Source organism: Somniosus microcephalus, unplaced genomic scaffold, assembly GCF_052327205.1.
Source record: "Somniosus microcephalus isolate GS21.2 unplaced genomic scaffold, FLI_Smic_1.0 unresolved_chr1, whole genome shotgun sequence".
In the NCBI taxonomy this organism is placed as follows: Eukaryota; Metazoa; Chordata; class Chondrichthyes; order Squaliformes; family Somniosidae; genus Somniosus; species Somniosus microcephalus.
In genome coordinates this window covers 57951043-57976060 of record NW_028225179.1, presented here as the reverse complement: position 1 = coordinate 57976060, position 25018 = coordinate 57951043, and the positions used below count along the sequence as shown (strand labels likewise).

The 25018-nt window shown below is 48.6% G+C and overlaps 1 long non-coding RNA gene across 2 annotated transcripts in view; it reads right to left on the bottom strand.

The window, feature by feature from the left end:
- Positions 1-12077: 12077 nt before the first annotated feature.
- LOC147095339 (uncharacterized) overlaps positions 12078-25018 on the bottom strand; it is a 176880-nt gene continuing 163939 nt past the window's right edge. For both annotated transcript variants that reach the window (XR_015074786.1, XR_015074785.1), the window contains exon 4: positions 12078-12376. This is a non-coding gene — a long non-coding RNA (uncharacterized LOC147095339). The remainder of the gene's footprint in view (positions 12377-25018) is intronic.

Genomic DNA, 25018 nt, shown 5'->3' with positions numbered 1-25018 from the left:
GTGGTGGGGCAGTAATTGAGCCCTCGGCTGAGAACTTCAATTTCATCTGGTTGAAGGGTGTGGTCGGACAAGTTGACGATGGACATCCCTGTGGTTTCAACCGTGGTACCGGGGGAGGCTTGGTTGCTGCTGATGGTGATGCAGAGTTTCTCAAGCTTCCTGTTCTTGGTGTGCATGTAGGCAGTGTAGTTCCGTTGCCTCATCTGGCGGTGTCTCGTAGCTGGTCTGCTGTGTCCTGAGCACAGGCTGAGAACATGGACTCTAGCTCGGTTTCAAGGTTGCAGCGTCTGCTGTAGAGCTGGTGTACGAGATGGTTGAGGAGTGTGCGAGAGGTACGATGGCAGAGTCACTCAGCGAAGTCTGTGTTGTAATTCGACTTGAGTGGGTTCGTGATCTGTAGTCCTTTCGGTATCTTGTCTGCTTTCTTGCATCTCTGTAGAAACTTGATGTCTGTGTCGATATGCGCGATCTTCTTGGAGGTCCTCTCCACTTTGAGCCGCCAAATAGTGGTGTCGATAGTAGCCATGGTGTGGAGATGTCGGTGTTGGGCTGGGGTGGACAAATGTAAGAAGTCGCACAACACCAGGTTATAGTCCAACAGTTTTATTTGAAATCACAAGGTTTCGGAGCGCTGCTCCTTCGTCAGGTGAAGTGGAGAGATGCATAAAGACACAGCTTATATAGTCAGAGAATAATGCCAAGTGATTACAGGTAATCTTTCTAACTGCCATTTATCACACCTCAGCAGAGAGATAATCACAGCAATCTAAGTTGTGAATGGTGTCCAAACAGGTCAGTCAGGAAAACATTACATCGAAGAACAATGAGGTAGGGTCACAAGGGGTCAAATGTTGCAGATGCTGGGGTCTGTATGAAAAACAAAAAATATTTTTTTTGCTGGAAATCACAGCAGGTCCGGCCGCATCTGTGTAGAGAGAACCAGCCAAAGACAACTCGAGTCTGGATGACCCTACGTCAGGTGTGGTTACATGTAGCGTGCAATGGACCTAAGATCCCGGTTGAGGCCATCCTCATGAGTGCGGAACTTGGCTATCAGTTTCTGCTCTACGATTTTGCGTTGTCATGTGTCTCGAAGGCCACCTTGGAGAATGCTTACCCAAAGATCGGAGGCTGAATGTCCTTGACTGCTGAAGTGATCCACGACTGGGAGGGAACACTCCTGCCTGGCGATTGTTGCACGGTGTCCGTTCATCTGTTGTCGCAGTGTCTGCATGGTCTCGCCGATGTACCATGCTCCGGGGCATTCTTTCCTGCAACATATGAGGTAGAGAACGTTGGCCGAGTCACATGAGTATGTACCATGTACCTGGTGGGTGGTGTCCTCACGTGTGATGATGGTACCTGTGTTGATGATCTGGCATGTCTTGCAGAGGTTGCCGTGGCAGGGTTATGTGGTGTCGTGATCCCTGTTCTGGAAGCTGTGTAATTTGCTGCAAACGATGGTCTGTTTGAGGTTAGGCGGCTGTTTGAAGGTGAGTAGTGGAGGCGTGGGAATGGCCTTAGCTAGATTTTCGTCATCATCGATGACATGTTGAAGGCTGCGAAGAACATGCCGTAGTTTCTCCGTCCGGGGAAATACTGGACGACGAAGGGTACTCTGTTGGTTGTGTCCCGTGTTTGTCTTCTGAGGAGGTCAATGCGATTTTTTGCTGTGGCCCGTCGGAACAGTCGATCGACGAGTCAAGCATCATATCCTCTTCTTACGAGGGCGTCTTTCAGTGTCTGCAGGTATCCATCGCATTCCTCCTCGTCTGAGCAGATCCCGTGTATTCGCAGGGCTTGTCCATAGGGGATGGCCTCTTTAACATGGTTAGGGTGGAAGCTGGAGAAGTGCAGCATCCTGAGGTTGTCCGTGGGCTTGTGGTAGAGTGAAGTGCTGAGGTGTCCGTCTTTGATGGAGATTCGTGTGCCCAAGAATGAAACCGTTTCTGAAGAGTAGTCCATGGTGAGTTTGATGGTGTGATGGAAGTTGTTGATGTTATCATGTAGTCTTTTCAGTGATTCTTCGCCGTTGGTCCATAGGAAGAAAATGTCGCCGATGCATCTGGTGTATAGCGTTGGTTGGAGGTCTTGTGCAGCGAAGAAGTCTTGCTCGAACTTGTGCATGAAGATGTTGGCGTATTGGGCTGCGAATTTGTTCCCCATGGCTGTTCCGTGCGTTTGGGTAAAGAACTGGTTGTCGAAGGTGTAGACATTGTGGTCAAGGATGAAGCGGATGAGTTGTAGGATGGCGCCTGGAGATTGGCTTTTGTTGGTGTTGAGTCCTGAGGCTGTTGCAGCGATGCCGTCATCGTGGGGGATACTGGTGTAGAGTGCCAAGATGTCCATCGTGGCGAGGAGTGTTCCTGGTTCAACTGGTCCGTGGGTGCTGAGTTTCTGTAAGAAGTCTGTAGTTTCGCGACAGAAGCTGGGGGTTACCTGTACGATGGGTTTCAGGATGCCCTCGACGTATTCAGAGAGGTTTTCACACAGGGTTCCGTTGCCTGATACGATAGGAAGTCCGGTGTGTTGGCTTTGTGTATCTTTGGGAGGCAGTAGAAGTCTCCCACGTGGGGGGTACATGGGATGAGAGCGCCTAGGATGCTTTGAAGTTCTGGATCGAAGGTCTTGATCCGTCTGAAAGCAAAATACTACAGATGCTGGAAGTCTGAAATAACAACAGAAAATGCTGGAAAAACTCAGCAGGTCAGGCAACATCTGTGGAGAGAAATTTGAGTTGACATTTCGGGTCGAAACCCTTCTTCAAAACTGGAAAGAAAATAAAATAGATCGAAGGCAAGACTGCGATCGAACAAAAGAAGCAAAAGAGACAATAAATGGTATTCGAAGCCAGACGAGTTGGTAATAGGCCCGTGGAGACAAAAGGCAGCTGAGATCAGGTGTGAAGAGTACTGGCAGGTAAGAGACAGCTGCCAGGTGAGAGAGTGCAACAAAAGGAAAGGAGAGGGGGTGGGGAAAGGAGGACCCAAAACAAAGGGGTGGAAAAATTATAAGTAAAAAAGTAATAGGGGCCGAGGTTATGATCTGAAATTGTTGAACTCGATATTGAGTCCGGAAGGCTGCAAAGTGCGTAATCGGAAGATGAGTTGCTGTTCCTCGAGTTTACGTTGAGCTTCCGTGGAACAATACAAGAGGCCAAGGATGGTGAGGTCCGAGTGGGAATGGAGCGGTGAATTAAAATGACAGGCGACCGGAAGCACGGGGTCACCCTTACTGACTGAATGGAAGTGTTCCGCAAAGCGGTCACCCAATCTGTGTTTGGTCTCCCCAATGTAGAGGAGACCGCATCAAGGGCAGCGAATACAGTATACTAGATTGCAAGAAGTACAAGTAAATCGCTGTTTCACCATGAAGGGGAGTTTGGGGCCCTGGACAGTGGGAAGGGGGGAGGTATAGGGGCAGGTGTTACATCTCCTGCGCTTGCATGGGAAGGTGCCAGGTGAAGGGGAAGGGCTGTTTGGGGTGATAGAGGAGTGGACCAGGGTTTCTTGGAGGGAGCAGTCCCTACGGAATGCTGAAAGGGGAGGGTAGGGGAAGATGTGATTGGTGGTGGGATCACTTTGGAGGTAGCAGAAATGGCGGAGGATGATCTGTTGAATGTGGAAACTGGTGGGCTGGTCGGATCTGCGGGTAACTGTCTGTAGTGTTCCTGGTTGTCCAGTTGTCAGTATGCTTCTTTGCAATAGACCGTTCTGTTCTGTATGACGATGGCTCCTCCTTTGTCTCCTGGTTTGATGACGATGTTGCATTTCACTTCACCTGACGAAGGAGCAGCGCTCCGAAACCTTGTGATTTCAAATAAAACTGTTGGACTATAACCTGGTGTTGTGTGACTTCTTACATTTGTCCACCCCAGTCCAACACCGGCATCTCCACACCATACATCCTATGTGACTGGGGCCATGTAAAACTGCCCCTCCTCATCCTTCTAGACCTGTCTGCAGCCTTTGACATGGTTGACCACTCCATCCACCTCCAACGCCTCTCTGTCATCCAGCCGAGTGTGGCGGCACTCACCTGGTTCCATTCTTATCTCTCTAACCATAACCAGAGAATCACCTGCAATGGCTTCTATTCCTGCCTCCACCCTGTTACCTCTGTGTCCCCTAAGGATCTATCCTTGGCCCCCTCCTATTTCTCATCCTCATGCTGCCATTCAGTGACATCATCTGAAAATACAGCGACAGTTTCCACATACACTGATGACACACAGCTGTACCTCACCACCACCTCCCTCGACCCCTCCACTGTCTCTAAAGCGTCACACTGCTTGTCCGACATCCAGTACTGTATGAGCAGACATTTCCTCCAACTAAGTATTGGGATTACCGAAGCCATTGTCTTCGCTCCCAACTACAAACTCCGTTTCCTCTCAGACCTGTCTGAGGCTGAACAATACTGGTCACAACGTTGGTATCCATTTGACACTGAGATGATCTTCGGCTCCATGTCGGCTCCATCAACAAGAACGCCTATTTCCAGCTATGTAACGTCGACCAACTCTGCCCCTGCATCAGCTCATCTACTGCTGCAACCCACATCCGCTGCTTCAACTCTCATCCATGCCTTTGTCACTTCTAGACTCGACTATTCCAGTGCTCTCCTGGCCAGCCTCCCAATTTCCATCCTCCGTGAACTTTAGCTCATCCAAAAAACTGCTGTCAGTGTCCTGACTCGCACCAAGTCCCGTTCACCCATCAGCCCTGTGCTCGCTGACCTACTTCGGCTCCCGGTCCAGATCCCTTCATTGTAAAATGTGTATCCTTGTTTTCAAATCTCTTCTTGGCCTCACACCTTCCTATCTCTGTAACCTCCTCCAGACCTGCAATACTTCGAGATCTCTGTGCTACTCCATTTATGGCCCCTTGCGTATCCTCGATTTTCATTGGTCCAACATTGGCAGCCATGCCAACATCTGCCGAGGCCCTAAGCTCTGGAATTCCCTCCCTAGACCTCTCTGTCTCTTTTTTTGATTCCCCTTCCCTCCATTTATTTACCCCTTCCTCTCTCCCGCATTCAGCCTCTCTCTCACCCCCCGTCTTTCCGCAGTCCGGTTCCCGCTTTAATAATCATCACAGAAATATCGTTGCACAACTGTAGTTCTCTAGTGCGGTTTCGCTTTAAGAGCGCTGCCCCGCTTCCACTCTCTCATTGGTTCCATCACCCAACAGCGGCCCGACTCCACTATCCTTCACAGCAGAATGACGCTGGGAGCAGAATGATGCAACGTCGCTGGGTGTAGAGAAACAGCATGTCTGTGCTCCGATTGGTCAGTGTGGCCAGTCTGTGCGGCAGTCAGCGAATGCTTGAGAGAACAGTCCATCACAATATCCGTGGGCGGTTGTGCTGTAGAAAACCCCACTGTGATTGGTCCATCACATTTTGCGCTGCGCTCTGATTGGCTGAGACAGCTGTCGTTCACATATCAGCTGCTCCGATTGGCCACAAGGCCGCCTCAGAGGGCGGGGATTGTCAGTGAGCCGGCAGTCATGGATTGGTGTTTGGCAGCAGCGGAAGGCAATGTTCTGGCCCTGGGACATGGCTCCTAATCCAGTGCGAGGGGGCGGGGGTTGGGGGACTCCAGAGAGGAGAAAGGGTTTCGGGCGAGAAATCCCCATCTGGCCCGGGTGTAAATCTCCGGCTCAGGTTTTCCAATGGGAGCTTCCTATGTAAACATGTCACGCTGCAGTTCCGCGCTCCCGCCAGTGGCGGCATTGTAGAAACTCTTCAAACCCCCTGGTGTCAGCCTGAGAGCCCAGCCCCTTTCAGCGAGTGAGAAAGCTCAGCCCACTGGACAGAGGCCGGGCATGGAGCCTGGGATCTATCTTCTTGGTGTGTGGGGCTCAGTACCACACCAGGAGAGAGATGACAGCTCACTCAGCACAGGTCGGTCATGGAGCCTTCAATCCTTCTAATCTGTGTGTGTGGCTCAGTAACACACTGGGTTAGAGAGAGCAGCTCACTTAGCACAAGCCACGCATGGAGCCTGGGACCTTCCTGCACTGTGTGTGGGGCTCAGAACCACACTGGGTGAGAGAGGGCAGCTAACTCAGCACAGTCCCGTTATAGAGCCTGGGATCATTCTGCTCTGTCTGAGGGGCTCAGTAACACACCAGGAGAGTGCAGTTCACCCAGCACAGACCAGGCATGGAGCCTGGGATCATCCTGCTCTTTGTGTGGGGCTCAGTACTACACCAGGTGAGAGAGGGCAGCTCATGCAGCATAGGCCGGGGATAGAGCCTGGACACTTCCTGCTCTATGTGTGGGGTCCAGAACCATGCCGTGTGGGTGAGAGCAGCTTACTCAGCACAGGCCGGGCAAGGAGACTGGGATCTTCCTGCTCTGTGTGTGGGGATCAGCACTACACCGGGCGAGAAAGGGCAGCTCACAGAGCATAGGCCGGGCATGCAGCCTGGGATGTTCCTGCTCTGTGTGTGGGGCTCAGTACCTCACCCCGTGAGCGAGACATGGAGCGAGAGATCGAGTGTGAATAATTGTGCCCTGCCCTGATTCGGGACATATCTCTGGTTCTTTCCATCCCCCAGCCTGGGCTGAGGAGTTTCTGGTCACTGAACCAACATCACAGACAGACAGCAAAGCCAATTCGTCAAAGGAGTTCATCTCCGAGGTGACCAGTAGGAGACGGGGTTGTGGGTTCAAGGTCACTAGCACTGGGTATTGTGGGTAAAGGATCACTGACCCTTGGCACTGTGGATAAGGGCACTGACCCTGGGTATTTTGGACATAGGGTCACTGACATTGGAAATTTTGGGAATAAGGTAACTGACCTTGGGCATTATTCATACAGGGTTACTGACACTGGGAATTGTGGGTAATTTGTCACTGACCCAGGGCATTGTGGGTACAGAGTCACTGACCCTGGGCATTGTGGTTATAGAATCAATGACCGTGGACACTGAGTACAGAGTCATTGACCATGGGCATTGTGGGTACAGGTCCCTAAAGCTGGGCATTGTGGGTACATTGTCACTGAGGCTGGGAATTGTGGGTACATAGACACAGACGCTGGGCATTGTGGGTACAGGCAACTGAAGCTGGACATTATGGCCTTAGGGTCACTGCCCTCGGGCATTGTGGGTACAGGGTCACTGGCCATGGGCATTGTGGTTACAGGTCACTGACCCTGGGTATTCTGGGCACAGGTACACTGACCAATGGGCATTGTGGGTACAGTCACGGACCATGGTCATTGTGGGTACTGGGTCACCATCCATGGGCATTGTGGGAACAGTGTCACTGACCATGGGCATTGTGGGTACAGGGTAACTGCCTGTAGGCATTGTGGGTACAGTGTCACTGGCCCTGGGCATTGTGGGTACAAGTTCACTGACCATGAGCACTGTAGGTACAGGGTCAGTGACCCTGGACATTGTGGGTACAGAGTCACTGACCATGGGAATTCTGGGAGCACGGTCACTGACACTGGGCACTGTGGGTGCATGGTCACTGACCCTGGGTATTGTGGGCACAGTGTCACTGACACTGGGCATTGTGGTTACAGATTCACTGACCCAGAGTATTGTAGGTACAGGTTCACTGACGATGGGCATTGTGGGTACAGGGTCACTGACCAAGGAAATTGTGGGTACAGGGTCACAGACTCTGAGCATTGTGGGTGCATGGTCACTGCCTAAGTGTATTGTGGGTACAGGGTCACTGACCCTGGGCATTGCGGGCACAGAGTCACTGAACCTGGGCATTGTGGATACAGTGGAACTGTCCCAAGGCATTATGGGTACAGGGTCATTAACCCTGGGCATTATGGGTACAGTTTCACAGGCAAAACGGGGAAAGGTAGGAAAATTAATGAGATTAGATAAAAGATTTAGAAAGTAATTAACTTTTTAAAAAAACGTGTTTTAAAAGCAATGTTTTTTTGAAAGACGCAGAAAGCGGGAAAAAGAAAGGAAAAGTTTGGAATCAAGATGGCGGCGACTCACCTCGGTTCAGAACGATAAGGCCCGCCCACACACGCACCGATTGGTCGACCGTCAGGTCACCAAAGCATAGGATTGGTCAATCGTCCCGTCACTCGACCGTAGGAGAGCCCGGCTGCACGCACCAGGAACCTGGCGTACGATTGGTCGACCTCGAGGTCACTCTGTCGCTAATGAGCAGATAATGAGATGCTAATGAGCGGAATTTTGAACGTTTTTTGGATACCGCGGGCGCAATTTTTGTCCGGCCGAAACGTAAATACGCTTAAGACCGTTTTGGAAAGGTAAGCTTTCTTTCGACGTAACGCACGCGTAGGTACGCTCTATAACTTTCGAGGGCATAGCCGGACAGATGCACACCCGAGGACAGAAGGACAGACAGACAGATAGACAGAAGTATCCCTTTATATATATAGATATAGATGTAATCTTATGTGGCGCGAGAGGGGCAGGGTGAGAGACAGATAGAGGGACAGTGAGACAGCGAGAAAGAGAGAGAGAGATAAAATGAGAGACAGAGATTGAGGGGCATAAAAGTAGAGACAGAGAAAGATAATGGGGGAGAGGGAAACAGGTATACAGGGAGAGAGAGAGAAAAACAGAGAGACAGAGACTGGAAGAGAAGAAGAAAGAGACGGAGTGACAGGGACAGAGAGAGAGGAGAGATAGATGGGAACAGACAAAAGAGGGGATAGAGACAGAGGGAGATGTGCTTCCCTCTTTGTTCTGTAAATTCCTGTGTGCTGTGGACCATGTCAGCAGTTAATGATCCTTTGACAGAATGATTTTTAATACTGGGTGTGGTCTCAGGTCTTTTATCCCCAATAATAGCAGACAGCTGAGCTGTTGCCAACTAAGCAGAAGACACCTGTTGGTAGATTAATGGATTTGTTCCAGGAAGAAAGTGGATTAATTTCAATACACTGGGTGGGAAAACAAAATCAGGAATTGATATCTCAACAGTGATGGGCAATGGAGTGAAGAAGTGGGACTGACCGCATCACCCAGGATCTGTGAGGAACGGGGCTCAGTCCCAGATCACACCCTGTGGGCTGGCCTCAGTCACTCACACACCCTGGGGGAAGGGTCTCAGTCCCACGCACGCCCTAGGAGATGTGTCTCAGTCACAAACACACACTGGGGGATCAGGCTCATTCCCCCACACACACCCTGGGGGCTGGGTCTCAGTCCCACACACACCCTGTGGGATGGGACTCAGTCCCACACACACCCTGGGGGCTCGGTCTCAGTCCCACACACACCCTGTGGGATGGGACTCAGTCCCACACACACCCTGTGGGATGGGACTCAGTCCCACACACACCCTGGGGGATGGTGCTCAGTCCCACACACACACCCTGGGGGTTGGGTCTCAGTCCCACACACACCCTAGGGAATGGACTCAGTCCCACACACACCCTGGGGGCTGGGTCTCAGTCCCACACACACCCTGGGGGCTGGGTCTCAGTCCCACACACACCCTGTGGGATGGGACTCAGTCCCACACACACCCTGGGGGCTGGGTCTCAGTCCCACACACACCCTGTGGGATGGGACTCAGTCCCACACACACCCTGGGGGCTGGGTCTCAGTCCCACACACGCCCTGTGGGATGGGACTCAGTCCCACACACACCCTGGGGGCTGGGTCTCAGTCCCACACACGCCCTGTGGGATGGGACTCAGTCCCACACACACCCTGGGGGATGGTGCTCAGTCCCACACACACACCCTGGGGGTTGGGTCTCAGTCCCACACACACCCTGGGGGTTGGGTCTCAGTCCCACACACACCCTGGGGGATGGGTCTCAGTCCCACACACACCCTAGGGAACGGACTCAGTCCCACACACACCCTGGGGGATGGTGCTCAGTCCCACACACACACCCTGGGGGTTGGGTCTCAGTCCCACACACACCCTAGGGGATGGAATCATTCTATCCGGCCCGCTGGATAGGACAGAATAGAATGCGATCCGGTGCTCAAGCTGCACATTAGTCTATCCACTTACACTTCTCGTGGGTCAGAGACTGACCTGAACTGCAGCCAACGAACACACATTAATACTTCATTGATTAATCAATTTGTAAAAGTGATTCTCCCCGGCCCGATTTTAAAAGGGTCCGTTGTGCGATTCTTGGCCCCAATGGCGAAGGCCTCTACCCAATATTCCCTGTCCATTTTAGAGTCAAGTCACGGCTGCTCATCTCGATGACTTTTTCACTGAAGAAAGAGAGCGGCGTTGCATCTTTCCTCTCCCGGTTCCCAGAGTACGACGGCAGGGGTTTCTCATCACCGTCTTAGATACGGGAGTGGATCCCTGAGCACAAGAACTCCAAATAACGGCATACGATTGTAGTTCAGGCCTTGCGAGGTCTCAGGCTCCCTGACTCAGCACACTGAAAAGCGAACACCTCTTGTGTGAGAGGCCCCGCAGTCTCGAGCCATTCTGCCATACAGCCACATAGACTCTCGGTACAACATATAATCGATCGAGCAATCATTTCATTCATTTAGTAACAGAAGGTTTTATTATTTTACACTACATTTTGTGTATTTATGATAGTATCTGACTACTATCTGAGTTTACATTTATAATTATTGGGAGGGTAGAAGTGGGAAAGATGATCAACACAATGAGTTGGCCTGTTTCACATTTACCAATTTAACTCTTTACTCTCACCAATGGCTGTTAGTGGGGTTATTAATTCTTGCACAATTATTCACCCGTTTTAATATTATCCCACTTAATTAGCATAGTGGAGGCAAAAACTAAACAGACCCGGGTATATTGGACATTGCACTCACTATTTTTAATTTAAGCCCTTTTTCCCTATACCATGAGCAATTTAAGTTTATTGTCATGACTGAAAGAGGGTTGTAGAGATTGATGCCATTGGCCAGTCCCAGTAATAAATAGCACTCGGGGATGAAATGTACATTATAATGGTGCATTACTTGTGGCCATTCTCAAGTGAAAATCCACAAACTCTATCGGCATCTTGGCTTTTCTCAGGAGTGATCGCACGTTGACAATGAACAAGCCCAATTTGATGGCTGACCTGGGCCGCAATTTGTGGATGAAATCATTTTCCGAGTCACCTAATTATTTCTCAGCGTGGTTTCAAAGGCTTCAAAGTAGCACTTTCATGTGCAATTTTTAAAGATTGTATCAATGATGTTATCATTGATTGTGCATTATACCGTGGTTATAATTGCCAGTGGAAGCAGAGTCGAGCTCTCATTTCCCACTATAGGAATGAACTGAGACCATTTGGAATAAACAGACCGAGCACTTTTCAAAGTGACTCGTGAACCTGCATCATGTTGGTTAGCCTGTTAATAAGTGTTATTATTTATAGTCAGTGTGGAAACTACATGAAGGGTTCTTTATACAATAAATGCCAGAACGAATTTTAATGGTAGCTGTGGTGAACACAATTCATTTTATTTGTGCGGCAATGTTCCCTCTAATTATTTTTGTGTGCGGTCCCTTTAAATTTGCTGTTTCTCTTCCAGCGGCAGGAGCTGGTGAGCGGCCTGCACGTGACCATGCCATTGGTCCGCGGCCGCGCACCTTCGGGGGAACATTGGTGTGCGGCCCTCAACAGCTCAACAAAACTTGTTAACCGGCCCTCCAGCCCAAATAATAGCCCACCCCTGCTCTACACTGTCACATCAAACACTCCCAGGGCAGGTGCAGTACGAGTTAGATACAGAGTAAAGCTCCCTCTACATTGTCCCATCAAACACTCCCTGGGCAGCTACAGCACAGGTTAGGTACAGAGTAAAGCTCCCTCTGCACTGTTATATCAAACGGTCTGTGTGTCTGATGCAAAGTATGTCTGCTTCCAATCTGCCTGAAGAAACCCGTTCAACTGAGATATCCTGAATCCCCAACGGTCAGAGTGCTGACACTCTGGGACACCTGTCTTATCTCAATGCCTTTCTCAATGTGTTATTAGGCACTTGCAGAGATTCCCTGCAGCAGTTTCCTATTCTCATTTCCTGCGATTCCCAAATTTTGTCCCGGCCTCATTCCACCCCCACCCCCTTGCCTTCGGACACACTGATCATAAAGAGGAACAAGACACGGATGTGAAGCTGTGGTCAATGCAGTAAGTTTTATTTCTGAGTACAGCCCATTATTCTGACAGCATTAATACATGGTCAGGGTTTATGGGACCGAAACAATCAAACAGAGCCTGCTTCCCGTGAAGGAAGGTTTCATTCAGTGAGAACATGGAGAGCTCGGGCTGGTGGGAATCCATTACTGGATCTTTCACTGTTTCGGTAAGCAGCATCGGACCCCAGAGTTGCAGTTTTGTTGTTTGAAATGCTCCTCTTCTGTGGTACAGCCGCCCTCACGACACATTCCTCCAAGCCATTTGCAGTAAGCTAAAATCCAAAAATGAAGAATGAATTGATTGATGGTTCTGTACACAGAGTGAGGGAGAACAATGAGAAAACATGAAGCGCAGACTGTCAGTGTTACTGGGGCTGACTCTGGACCACACAAGAACCTTAACTCTTTTATACTTAATGAAAGGCCACACTGCTCCCCCTCCCCCGACCTGTACAGAGTCACTTTGTCCTGAAGGGCACCATTTTTCATCTGTGAGACTGGACAGTGAGTGTGAGGGAAAGGGACTGAAGGAGCTCCCGCTCCTGTCCTCACAGAGTCCGCACTCTCTCACAATTTGCAGCGGGTAGCAGTGATCAGGAGCAGCAACTGGGAGTTTCCCGTCCATAGTACCTGGGTACTGAGGCCAATTACAGAGTCTCCTAACCGGGTCAATGCTGCGACCCACTGAGGGACCCGCTGAATAATCGGCGGATTTACCCGAGGAAATGGTTCAGGTTAAATTCTTCAGACTTTCTTACAATCTCTCAATCACCTTCACTCAACCAGTCAAACTGTGACATTCAAACAGAGAATACAATAGTTTAACAAATAAAACAGAAAACTGACTGCGGAGAGATCGGAGAAATTTACAGACCAAATCCTTCTCCGAAACCTTCTTCCAAATGGAACCCCAATTCGTCCGGTCCACTCAACCATCCTTGAGCAGGGCTGGGCTGAGTCAGCACCAGGAATGCAAGAACCAAGAAGAGATCTTTCATTATCTTTCACGCCATTTTCCAGAGTCAGATTCAGGCGGCTGGAGTGGAAATGTTCTGAATCCGGACTCCAAGAGTTATCTGCATTTATAATCACACACACGGAGAGTGGCTCTGCTCTCTGAAGATATCCTGGGAAAAGGCGTTTCCTTTCTGTGTGACGTGGATCAGATGGCAGCTGGAACCAGTTGGCACTTCTCGTCTTTCAGAAGACAAGGTTGCGTGTTTGAGGCCAACTCCAGGTCTTAACTCATATGTTCAGCTGGCATGATGCGGCAGGTCCACAAATATTATGGGAATCAAGCAGGGGAAGTGGAGGTTTTTTAAAATTCATCCCTGGGATGTGGGTGTCGCATGCAAGGCCAGCTTTAATTGTCCATCCCTAATTGCCCTTGAGAAGATGGTGGTGAGCCGCCTTCTTGAACCACTGCAGTGTGGTGAGGGTGCTCCCAGTGCTGTTCGGGAGGGAGTTCCTGGATTTTGACCCAGCGACGATGAAGTATCGGCGATATAAAGTCAGGATGGTGTGTGACTTGGAGGTGATGGTGTTCACATGTCTGCTGCCCTTGGCCTTCTAGGTGGTTAAGGTCACGGATTTGGGATGTGCTGCTGAAGAAGCCTTGGCAAGTTCCTGCAGTTTATCTTGTAGATGGTAGACACTGCAGCCACGGTACGCTGGTGGTGGATGGGGTGAATGTTTAAGGTGGTGGATGGGGTAGCAATCAAGCGGGCTGCTTTGTCTTGGATGGAGTTGAGCTTCTTGAGTGTTGTTGGAGCTGCATTCATCCAGGCAAGTGGAGAGTATTCCATCACACTCCTTACTTGTGCCTTGTAAATGGTTGAAAGGCTTTGGGGAGTCAGGTGGTGAGACACTCGCCACAGAATACCCAGCCTCTCACCTACTCTTGTTACCACAGTATTTATGTGGCTGGTCCAGTAAAGTTTCTGGTCAATGGTGACCCCCCAGGATATTGATGGTGGGGGATTCGGCGATGGTAATGCCGTTGATTGTCAAGGGCAGTGGTTAGACACTCGCTTGTTGGAGATAGTCATGGCCTGGCACTTGTGTGGCGCGAATGTTACTTGCCACTTATCAGCCCAAGTCTGAATGTTGTCCAGGTCTTGCTGCATGTGGGCATGGACTGCTTCATTATCTGAGGAGTTGCAAATGGCACTGAACACTGTGCAGTCATCAGCGAACATCCCCACTGCTGACCTTAAGTTGGAGGGAAGGCCACTGATGAAGCAGCTGAAGATGGTTGGGCCTCAGCCACTGCCCTGAGAAACTACTGCAGCGATGTCCTGGGGCTGTGCTGATGAACTTCCAACCACCACCACCATCTTCCTTTGATGAACTTCCAACCACCACCACCATCTTCCTTTGTTGAGGTTGAAGACCAGCCATGATCATTTTGAATGGCGGATCAGGCTCAAATGGCCGTATGGACCACTCCTGCCCCTAAATCTTATGTCCTTATGTCCTTAACAGGACATTTAACCCAACAAAATTCGGCCTAGAAATTGGATAAGGCCCGAAAACAGGCGGTGTTATGTCCCAGTGCTATTTGGCTGCGCCCGTTCAAAGTGGCCCAGGCAGCACGCAAAATGTGTGTTGCCTGCTCATTTACATGATTGTAGTGCTGATCTCAGCGCTAAAGGTGCTGCTGATTGGCTTACCACTCAACAGGTGGACTAATATCTGGTGCAGTCTAATGGCCTGTAATGTTTTAACGTGTGGTCTTGTCTTTCTGCTCTGATGCAGCAGCACCTCATTGTCATTGGAGTAGGAGTTGCAATTGCAGTTGGACCACAAGGCTCAGCAGCAGCAAAGAGAACGAGCCACAAGGTCCTCCGATGCGGCTCTGGAGGCATTGGTCATGGCAGTGGAGAGGAGGCGGGCTGTCCTGTTCCTGCAGCGTGGCAGGAAGCCATCAGTGCACACTTCGAGAAGGCTGTGGGAGGAGATAGCTGGTACATCACGGCCAAAAGTATCATATCACGGTCAATAGTGTCGTCCCGCAGACATGGATCCAGTGCCGCAAGCAGTTTAATGACCTCACACGGCAGGTCAAGGTGAGTGAAGGCTTCAGCAAATGTCATACCTCAGCATCTGCACCACAAGCCTCAGACACTGCTCAATGCACCACACCCCATCACTCACCCACATTCCACCACTCAGATCTCGCAATCTTAGCTTCACTTCACCCTCACAATCCGACCACTGCTGTAACACTCACACCCACATCTCACACCTTGCACACACCGACAGCTATTCAACTTTGACAGACATATCACACAAACACTCACTGCACTCACTGACACACTTCCCTTTCTCTTGCAGGCCAAGGTGGCTCACAACCACCTCGAGCAGGGGCAGACGGGAGGCAGCCAAACCGCTGTGCAGGCCTTTGCAAACTGGAGGAGACAGTGCTCGGCATGATTGGAGAGGAAGTCACCGAGGCCGCGACAATGGCGAAGTTGCAGCCCTTGGGGGCAATAATGCTATATTCATTCCTAATCCTCCTCCTTATATCGCACATCCCCTCATCTCACAAACACTTCTCACTTACAAACTGCTTATGCTGTATACATGGATATATTGCATTCCTCCCTCCCCTCACCATAACCTGACTCTTGCGCCTTTGTGCTTTCAGATGACCAACATCTGCCACCCGCATAGCCTGTCCCCAAAGTAATGGAGGAGAGTGGAGATGAAGAAGATGGCCCACCACACGTCACTGCATCTGACACAAGGCAACAGCTCAGAAACTGGCACTGCACGGAATGTAGAGGGTAATATAAATGCGGGATCTGCACATGGTGCCAAGAAACACACATGCAGAAACATGTACAGACACTGCCATGCATACATGTACAGACAGACAGAACAAACACACGCCCCATTAGACACACACGCAGACTGAGCAGGAGGGAGAGGGTTAAGGTTGTAGTTGGATTGATATCAGTTACGGTGCAAGAGGTTTTAAACAGGCTTCTGAAGGTACATGTTTGCAACCAAACAGCCAGTCTGCCAATTTAGGGCCGAGTGTGGCACGAATCTGACCTCTCACCAAGGACTGTGTTTGAACTCCCCACAATGAGTTTACACAAGACCTCCAGATCGGTAGGGGTAGAAGGTCGACGTTTTGATCCTCTGTGACAGCCAGCCATTTGCTGAATATTGTTTCGAGAGCTGTACCGTGTCTATTCAGAATTCACCATAGAATTACATAGTATTTACAGCACAGAAACAGGCCATTCTGTCCAACAGGTCCATCCCGCTGTTTATGTTCCACACCAGCCTCCACCCACCTTACTTCACCGCACCCTATCATCATATCATTCTATTCCTTTCTCCCTCGTGTACATATCTAGCTTCCCCTTAAAGATACACTGCTATTCACCTCAACTACTCCATGTGCCATCAAGCTCTACATTCTAACCACTCTCTGGGTGAAGAGGTTGCTCCCGAATTTATTATTGGATTTATTAGTGATTATCTTATATTTATGACCCCTGGTTTTGGACTCCCCACACATGGTGACATCTTCTCTACATCTACCCCATCAAACCCCTTCAGAATTATAAAGATCTCTATTAGATCATCGCTCAGCCTTCCCTTTTCTAGAGAAAGAGCCCCAGCCTGTTCAGTCATTCAGAATACTAAGAACCTCTCAGTTCTGGTATAATGCTTGTAAATCTTGTTTGCACCTTCTCCAGTGACTCTATACACTTATCATAATATGGAGACCAGAACTGTACACAGTACTCCAAGTGGGGTCTAACCAAGGTTCTATATAAGTTTAAAATAACTTCTCTGCTTTGCAATTCTCTTTCTCTCGAAATGAACCCCAATGCTTTGTTTGCATTTCCGTTGCCTTATTAGCCTGCTTTTAATGATTTGTGCATCGTTTCCTGTAGATCCCTTTGCTCCTCTCCCCCATTTAGATAATTACTTTCCAAGGAGTATGTGGCCTCCTTTTTCCTCCTATCAAAATGCACCACCTCACACCTATCTGTATTGAAATTAATTTGCAATTGACATGCCCATCATCCAAGTTTATTAACATCTTGTATTGTCACAATCATCCTCAGTATTCATTAAAATCCCAAATTTGGTGTCATCCACAAATTTTGAAATTGTACCTACAATTCAGGGTAAATATATTAGTGCCTCTGTTATCTCTTCCTTGCTTCGTTTAGTATGTATGAATTAATACATCCAGACCCCCCACTTTATCCTCTCTAACTTTTACTAGTTTATCAATTGTTTTCCCCTTTCAATTTTAAAGCTCTTGATATCTTTTTTCATCTCCTCTTGCAATGTCATATCCACCTTGTTAGTCGACCAGGTTAAAAACTGAGGCAAAGTAATTCTCCAATATTTCTGCCATTTTGCTGTCATTACCTCCGAGTTTATCTTCTTTATCCTTTAGTGTCCCTGTCCCTATCCTGTTTTACCTTTTCTTTTGTGCGTCTGTGGATTACTTTTTACTATTTCTTGGCATATTACTTGATAATTTAATGTCGCAGTTCCTTTTCGCCTTCCTAATCGTTTTTTTTGCTTCTTTCCCAACCTCGCCCTACTCCTTTTCTCATCCTCTCCTTTATTGTCACTGTGCTCAGTGTCTGCCTTTTCCTTTAGCTTAAATTTTGCCCTTATCTCTTTAGTCATCCATGGTGTTCATTATTGGCTAGTTTATTCTTGTTTAATTTAGTGGAATATATTCCTCCTGAACTCTATTGATCACCTTGTAAGTATTTGCCACTGCTGTTCTATCTCTTTGTCTGTCTCTTATCTGCTCTGGTTCATTTCCTATTATAGATCCATCACTGATTCCTCGCTTGTTGGGCTTCTTACGATCTGGGTAAAAAAGGAGTCCTGAACACACTGTAAATTCTCCATTCCCGTTTCCCCTTTCCCTACCTCTCCTTGCCAGATTATTTGGTGTTGTTGAAATCTCCCATGATTAGAATATTTATTTGACTCATTTTATAGATGTATTGACATATTTTCCCTCCAATTCCCTTCCACTGTAGGTCTGTAGAATAACATTTTTAGTGTTATGTTAACCTGGTTTGGATCCCTGCGCCCACGAGGCATCTGTGTCCTATGGAAATATGCTCAGCAGATCAGCAGGAATCGCTTGCCAATTATTCAAACATTGCAGATAAACTTATAAAATGACCAAACTGCTTCAATTACAGGGACAGGCTGACAAAAATACTGAAAAACAAGGCCCAGTAGATTCACAGAGAGCAGCACCTCTGAGGCAATGTGTACATATGCGGGCGGAGATGTCAATGGACGATGAAATGTAATAAAATGAATTCAGGAATGGGGATGTATGAGATGCGGAGGTAGAGGTGCAGCAGAAGTTAAAAACAAAAGCAAGCCTCCCTCTTGATTAACAGTGAAATTATGCATCACTTTAAGCCCCTGGTGGGGCCTGGCACATCCTGGAAAGCACATTTTAAAACTGGGGTTGAAGAAGCTGTGATTAGCCCAAGCAATGTGTTCAGAGCACAGGCTGGGCTCAGTGATAAAGTGGTTGTGTTCGGAGAGTGCTTTTACTTGAGTAATCTTGACTGAGAAGTTAGAAACTGACAGAGGGTGGGGGTGGGGGCGCTGAGGGAGGGAGAGAGAGGGGTGTAGTGGGAAAGGAGAAAGACAGAGGCAAGAAGAGGGTCCCAGAGGAAGTGAAGGGAAAGACTGAAAGAGTAAAAGACAGCGAGGCAGAGAGAAAGATGAGAGCGCGCCGGAATGAGGCATAATAAGGGAGAAAGAGGCAGAGAGACAGAAAGAGATTTCTTAAAATCGCACCCTCTCTGTTCAGTTTAATATTTCTCGAAGTTTCATTACTCTATTATATGAAATCGATGTCAGGTTATAATCACTAACTTTAAAGCAATGAGATTTTGTTCAGTCAGTACAAGTGTTGAGACAGGTATTGACTTCAGAGCAGGGTGATCCAGCAGAATTCAGTTATACTGCCAGCTTCACATGGGTCTCTGGTCAAACTCCCTGTGCACTGCCCCAGCAAACACTCCTGGGGCAGGTACAGCATGGGAGAGATACAGAGTAAAGCTCCCTCAAAACTGTCCCCATCAACCACACCCAGGGTAGGTGCCGCACGGGTTAGTTACAGAGAACATCTCCCCCTACACTGTCCCATCAAACACTCGCAGGACAGGTACAGTATGTGTTAGATAGAGAGCAAAACTCCCTCTAGACTGCCCTATCAAACAGTCCCAGGGCAGGTACAGCACAGGACAGATACAGGGTAAACTGACTCTACACTGCCCCATCTAACACTCTCAGGGCAGGTACAGTATTGGTTACATACAGAATAACGCACCCTTTACACTGCCCCATCAAACCCTCCCATGGCAGCTGCAGCACAGGTTAGATACAGAGTAAAGCTCCCTCTGAACTGCCCCATCAAACACTCCCAGGGCAGGTACAGCACAGGACAGATACAGAGTAAAGCTCCGTCTACACTGTCCCACCTAACACTCTCCGGGCAAGTACAGCACAGGACAGGAAGAGAGAAAAGCTGACTCTAACTGTCCCATGAAACACTCCGAGGGCAGGTACAGCACGTGTTAGATACACAGTAAAGCGCCCGCTACACTGTCCCCATTAAACATTCCCAGGGCAGACACAGCACGGGTTAGGTACAGAGTAAAGATCCCTCTAAATTGTCGCATCAAACACTACCAGCGCAAGTACAGCACAAGCAAGATACAGAGTAAAGCTCCCTCTTCACTGTTCACATCAAACACTCCCAGGGCAGGTACAGCACGAGTTAGATACAGAGTAAAGCTCCTTCTACACTGTCCCCAGCAAAGAGTCCCAGCACAGGTACAGCATGGTTTAGATACAGAGTAGTGCTCCCACTACACTGTCCCATGAAACACTCCCAACGCAGGTACAGCATAGGATAGATACAGAGAAAAGCTCCCTGTACACTGTCCCATCAAACACTCCCAGGGCAGGTCCAGAACGGGTTAAACACAGAGTAAAGCTCCCTCTACACTGCCCCACCTTAAACTCTGAGGGCAGGTGCAACACAGGACAGATACAGAGTCATTTTCCCTCTACACAGTCCCAGCTAACACTCTCAGGGCAGGTACAGCACAGGACAGATACAGAGTAAAACTGACTCCACTGCCCCATCTAACACTCTCAGGGCAGGAACAGCACAAGACAGATACAGAGTAAAGCTGTCTCTACACTCCCATGAAACACTCCCAGGGCAGGCCCCGCATAGGTTAGATGCAGAGTAAAGCTCCCTCTACACTGGCCCATCAAGCAATCCCAGCGCAGGTACAGCATGTGTTAGATACAGAGTAGTGCTCCCTGTAAATTGTCCCCATCAAACACTCCCAGGACAGGTACAGCACGGGTTAGATTCAGAGTAAAGCTCCCTCTACAATGTCTCCTTCAAACCCTCCCAGGCCAGGTACAGCACGGGTTAGATACAGAGTAATGCTCCCTCGACACTGTCCCATCAAACAATCCCAGGACAGGTACTGCATGGGTTAGATACAGAGTAAAGCTCCCTCTACACTGTACCATCAAACAATCTCAGGACAGGTACAGCATGGGTTAGATACAGAGTAAAGCTCCCTCTACATTGTCCTACCAAACACTCCCAGCGGAGGTACAGCACGGGTTAGATACAGGGTAAAGTTCCCTCTGAAGTTTCCCATCAAACACTCCCAGCGCAGCTGAAGCACAGGACAGATACAGAGTAAAGCTGACTCTAAACTCTCTTATATAACACTCTCAGGCCAGGTACAGCACAGGGCAGATACAGAGTAAATCTGACTACACTGTCCCATCTAACACTCTCAGGGCAGGTACAGAGTAAAGCTGACTCTACACTGTCCCATCAAACACTCCCAGGGCAGGCCCAGCACTGATAAGATACGAAGTAAAGCTCCCTCTACATTATCACATCAATCACTCCCAGCGCAGGTACAGCATAAGACAGAAACCGATTAAAGTTCACTCAAACTGTCCCATCAAACAAATTCAGGGCAGGTACAGTACGAATAAGATACAGAGTAAAGCTCACTCTACACAGTCAAATCCAACAGTCATAGGACTGGTAAAGCACAGGATAGATACAGAGTAACGCTCCCTCTACACTGACCCAATCAAACACTCACAGGGCAGGTACAGCACGAGATAGATACAGAATAAAGCTCCCTCTAGACTATCCCATCAAACACTCCTAGGGCAGGTAAAGCACGGGTTAGATACAGAGTAAAGCTTCATCTGTACTGACCCCAGCAAACACTCCTGGGGCAGGTAAAGCACGGGAGAGATACAGAGTAATGCTACTTCTACCCTGTCCCATCAAACACTCCCAGGGAAGAAACAGCATATGATAGATACAGAATAGAGCTCCCGCTACACTGTCCCCATTAATCATTCCCAGGGCAGGCACAGCATTGGTCAGATACAGCGTAAAGATCCCTCTACATTGTCCCATCACACACTAGCAGCGCCAGTACAGCACGAGCTAGATACAGAGTAAATCTCCCTCTACACTGTCCCATCAAACAATCCCAGGACAGCTACAGCACGGTTTAGATACAGAGAGAATCTCCCTCCGCATTGTCCTATCAAACACTCCCAGTGCAGGTACAGCACAGGATCGAAACGGAGTAAAGATCCCTCTACACTGTCCCATCAAACACGCTCAGCGCAGGTACAGCACGGGTTACATTCAGAGTAATGCTCCCTCTACACTGTTCACGTCAAACCCTCCCAGGGCAGGTAGAGTACAGGTTAGATACAGAGTAAAGTTCCTCTACACTGTCCCATCAAACACTCGCAGGGCAGGTACAGCACGGGTTAGATACAGAGTAAAGCTCCCTCTAAACTGTCTCATCAAACAATCTCAGTGCAGCTGCAGCACAGGACAGGTACAGAGTAAAGCTCACTCTACCCTGTCCCATCAAACACTCCCAGCACACGTACAGCACGGGTTAGATACAGAGTAAAGCTCAATCTACATTGTCCCATCAAACACTCCCAGTGCAGGTACAGCACAGGACATATCCAGAGTAAAACTGACTCTACACTGTCCAATCAGACACTCACAGGGCAGGTACAGTACGGGTTAGATACAGAGTAATGCTCCCTCTGCACTGTCCCATCAAGTGCTCTTAGGCCAGGTACAGCACGGGCTAAATATAGAGTAATGCTCCATCTACACTGCACCATCAAATTTCCCCAGGACAGGCACAGCATGGGTTAGATACAGAGTAATGCTCCCTCTAAACTGTCCCAAGCAACACTAACAGGACAGGTGCTGCAAGGGTTAAATGCAGAGTAAAGCTCCCTCTACACTGTTCACGTCAAACCCTCCAAGGGCAGGTATAGTACGGGCTAGTTACAGAGTAAAGATCCCTCTACACCGTCCCATGAAACACTCTCAGGGCAGGTACAGCACGGGCTAGATACAGTGTAAAGCTCCCTCTAAACTGTCCCATCAAACACTCTCAGCGCAGCTACAGCACAGGACAGGTACAGATTAAAGCTCCCTCTAAACTGTCCCATCTAACACTCACAGGGCTGGTACAGCACATGTTATTTAAAGAGTAAAGCTCACTCTACCCTGTCCCATCAAACACCCCCCCAGGACACTTACAACACGTGTTAGATACAGAATAAGCTCCCACTACACTGTCCCATCAAACATTCCAGGACACGTACAGCACGGGTTAGATACAGAGTGAAGCTCCCTCTAAAATGTCCCTGTCAAACACTCCCAGCGCAGGTACAGCACAGGACATATCCAGAGTAAAACTGACTCTACACTGTCCCATCAGACACTCACAGGGCAGGTACAGCACGGGTTAGATAGAGTAATGTTCCTCTGCACTGTCCCATCAAGTGCTCTTAGGCCAGGTACAGCACGGGCTAAATACAGAGTAATGCTCCATCTACACTGTCCCATCAAATTTTCCCAGGACAGGCACAGCACGTGTTAGATACAGAGTAAGTATCCCTCTACACTCTCCCAAGCAAACACTAACAGGACAGGTACCACACGGGTTAGATGCAGAGTAAAGCTCCCTCTACACTGTCCCATCAAACAATCCTAGGAGAGGTACAGCACGGGTTAGATACCGAGTAATGCTCCCTCTACGTTGTCCTATCAAACACTCCCAGTGCAGGTACAGCACAGGACAGAAACGGAGTAAAGCTCACTCTAACTGTCCCATCAAAAACTCTCAGTGCAGTCACAGCACAGGTTAGATACAGAGTAATTCTCCCTCTACACTGTTCACGTCAAATCCTGCCAGGGCAGGTACAGCACAGGCTAGATACAGAGTAAAGCTCCCTCTACACTGTTGCATCAAACACTCCCAGGGCATGTACAGCATGGGTTAGATACAGAATAACGCTCCCTCTGAAATATCCCATCAAAAACGCCCAGCGCAGGTACAGCACAGGTTAGCTACATAGTAAAGCTCCCTCTACACTGCCCCATCAAACACCCCCAGGGCAGGTACAGCACCGGTTAGATAGAGAGTAAATCTCCCGCTACACTGCTCACATCAAACCCTCCCAGGGCAGATACAGCACGGGCTAGATATAGAGTAAAGCTCCCTCTACACTGTCGCATCAAACACTCCCAGGGCATGAACAGCATGGGTTAGATACAGAATAACGCTCCCTCTGAAGTATCCCATCAAAAACGCCCAGCGCAGGTACAGCACAGGTTAGCTACATAGTAAAGCTCCCTCCACACTGCCCCATCAAACACTCCCGGGGCAGGTACAGCACGGGTTAGATACAGAGTAATGCTCCCTCTACACTGTTCACATCAATCCCTCTCAGGGCAGATACAGCACGGGTTAGCTGGAGAAAAAAAGCTCCCTCTACACTTTCCCATAAATCATTCCCAGGGCAGGTAAAGCACAGGTTAGATAAACAGTAAAGCTCCCTCTACACCTTGCTCATCAAACACTCTCAGGGAAGTCATTGAGTGTATTAGGGATGGGTTTCTTGAGCAGTATGTAACTGAACCGACCAGGGGGCAAGCAACCTTAGATCTGGTCCTGTGTAACGAGACAGGATTAATTAAAAATGTCCTCGTAAAGGATCCCCTTGGAATGAGTGACCATAACATGGTTGAATTCCATGTTCAATTAGAGGGTGAGGAGGTTGTATCTCAAACAAGCGTGCTAAGCTTGAATAAAGGAGACTATGAAGGTATGAGAGCAGAATTGAGCAAAGTGGATTGGGAAAACAGGTTAAAGGGTAAGACGATACATGATCAGTGGTGTACATTTAAGGAGTTATTTTACAACTTCCAAAACAAGTATATTCCACTGAGAAGAAAAGGGTGTAAAAGAAAAGACAGCCATCCGTGGCTAAGTAAAGAAACTAAGGATAGTATTCGACTAAAAACAAGGGCATATAAGGTAGCCAAATCTAGTGGGAGGATAGAGGATTGGGAAAACTATAAAAGACAGCAAAAAATAACAAAAAGATTGATTAGGAAAGGGAAGATAGATTATGAAAGTAAATTAGCAAAAAATATAAAAACAGATAGTAAGAGTTTTTATAGCTTTATAAAAAAGAAAAAGGGTGGCTAAAGTAAACGTTGGTCCCTTAGAGGATGAGACCGGGAAATTAATGGTGGGAAATATGGAGATGGCAAAAACACTGAATGAATATTTTGTATCAGTCTTTACAGTAGAGGACACCAAGAATATCCCAACACTGGACAAGCAGGGGGCTATAGGGGGGGGGGGAGGAGATAAACACGATCAAAATCACTAAGGAAGTGGTACTCGGTAAAATAATGGGACTCAAGGCAGATAAATCGCCTGGACCTGATGGCTTACATCCAAGGGTCTTGAGGGAAGTGGCGGTAGGGATTGTTGATG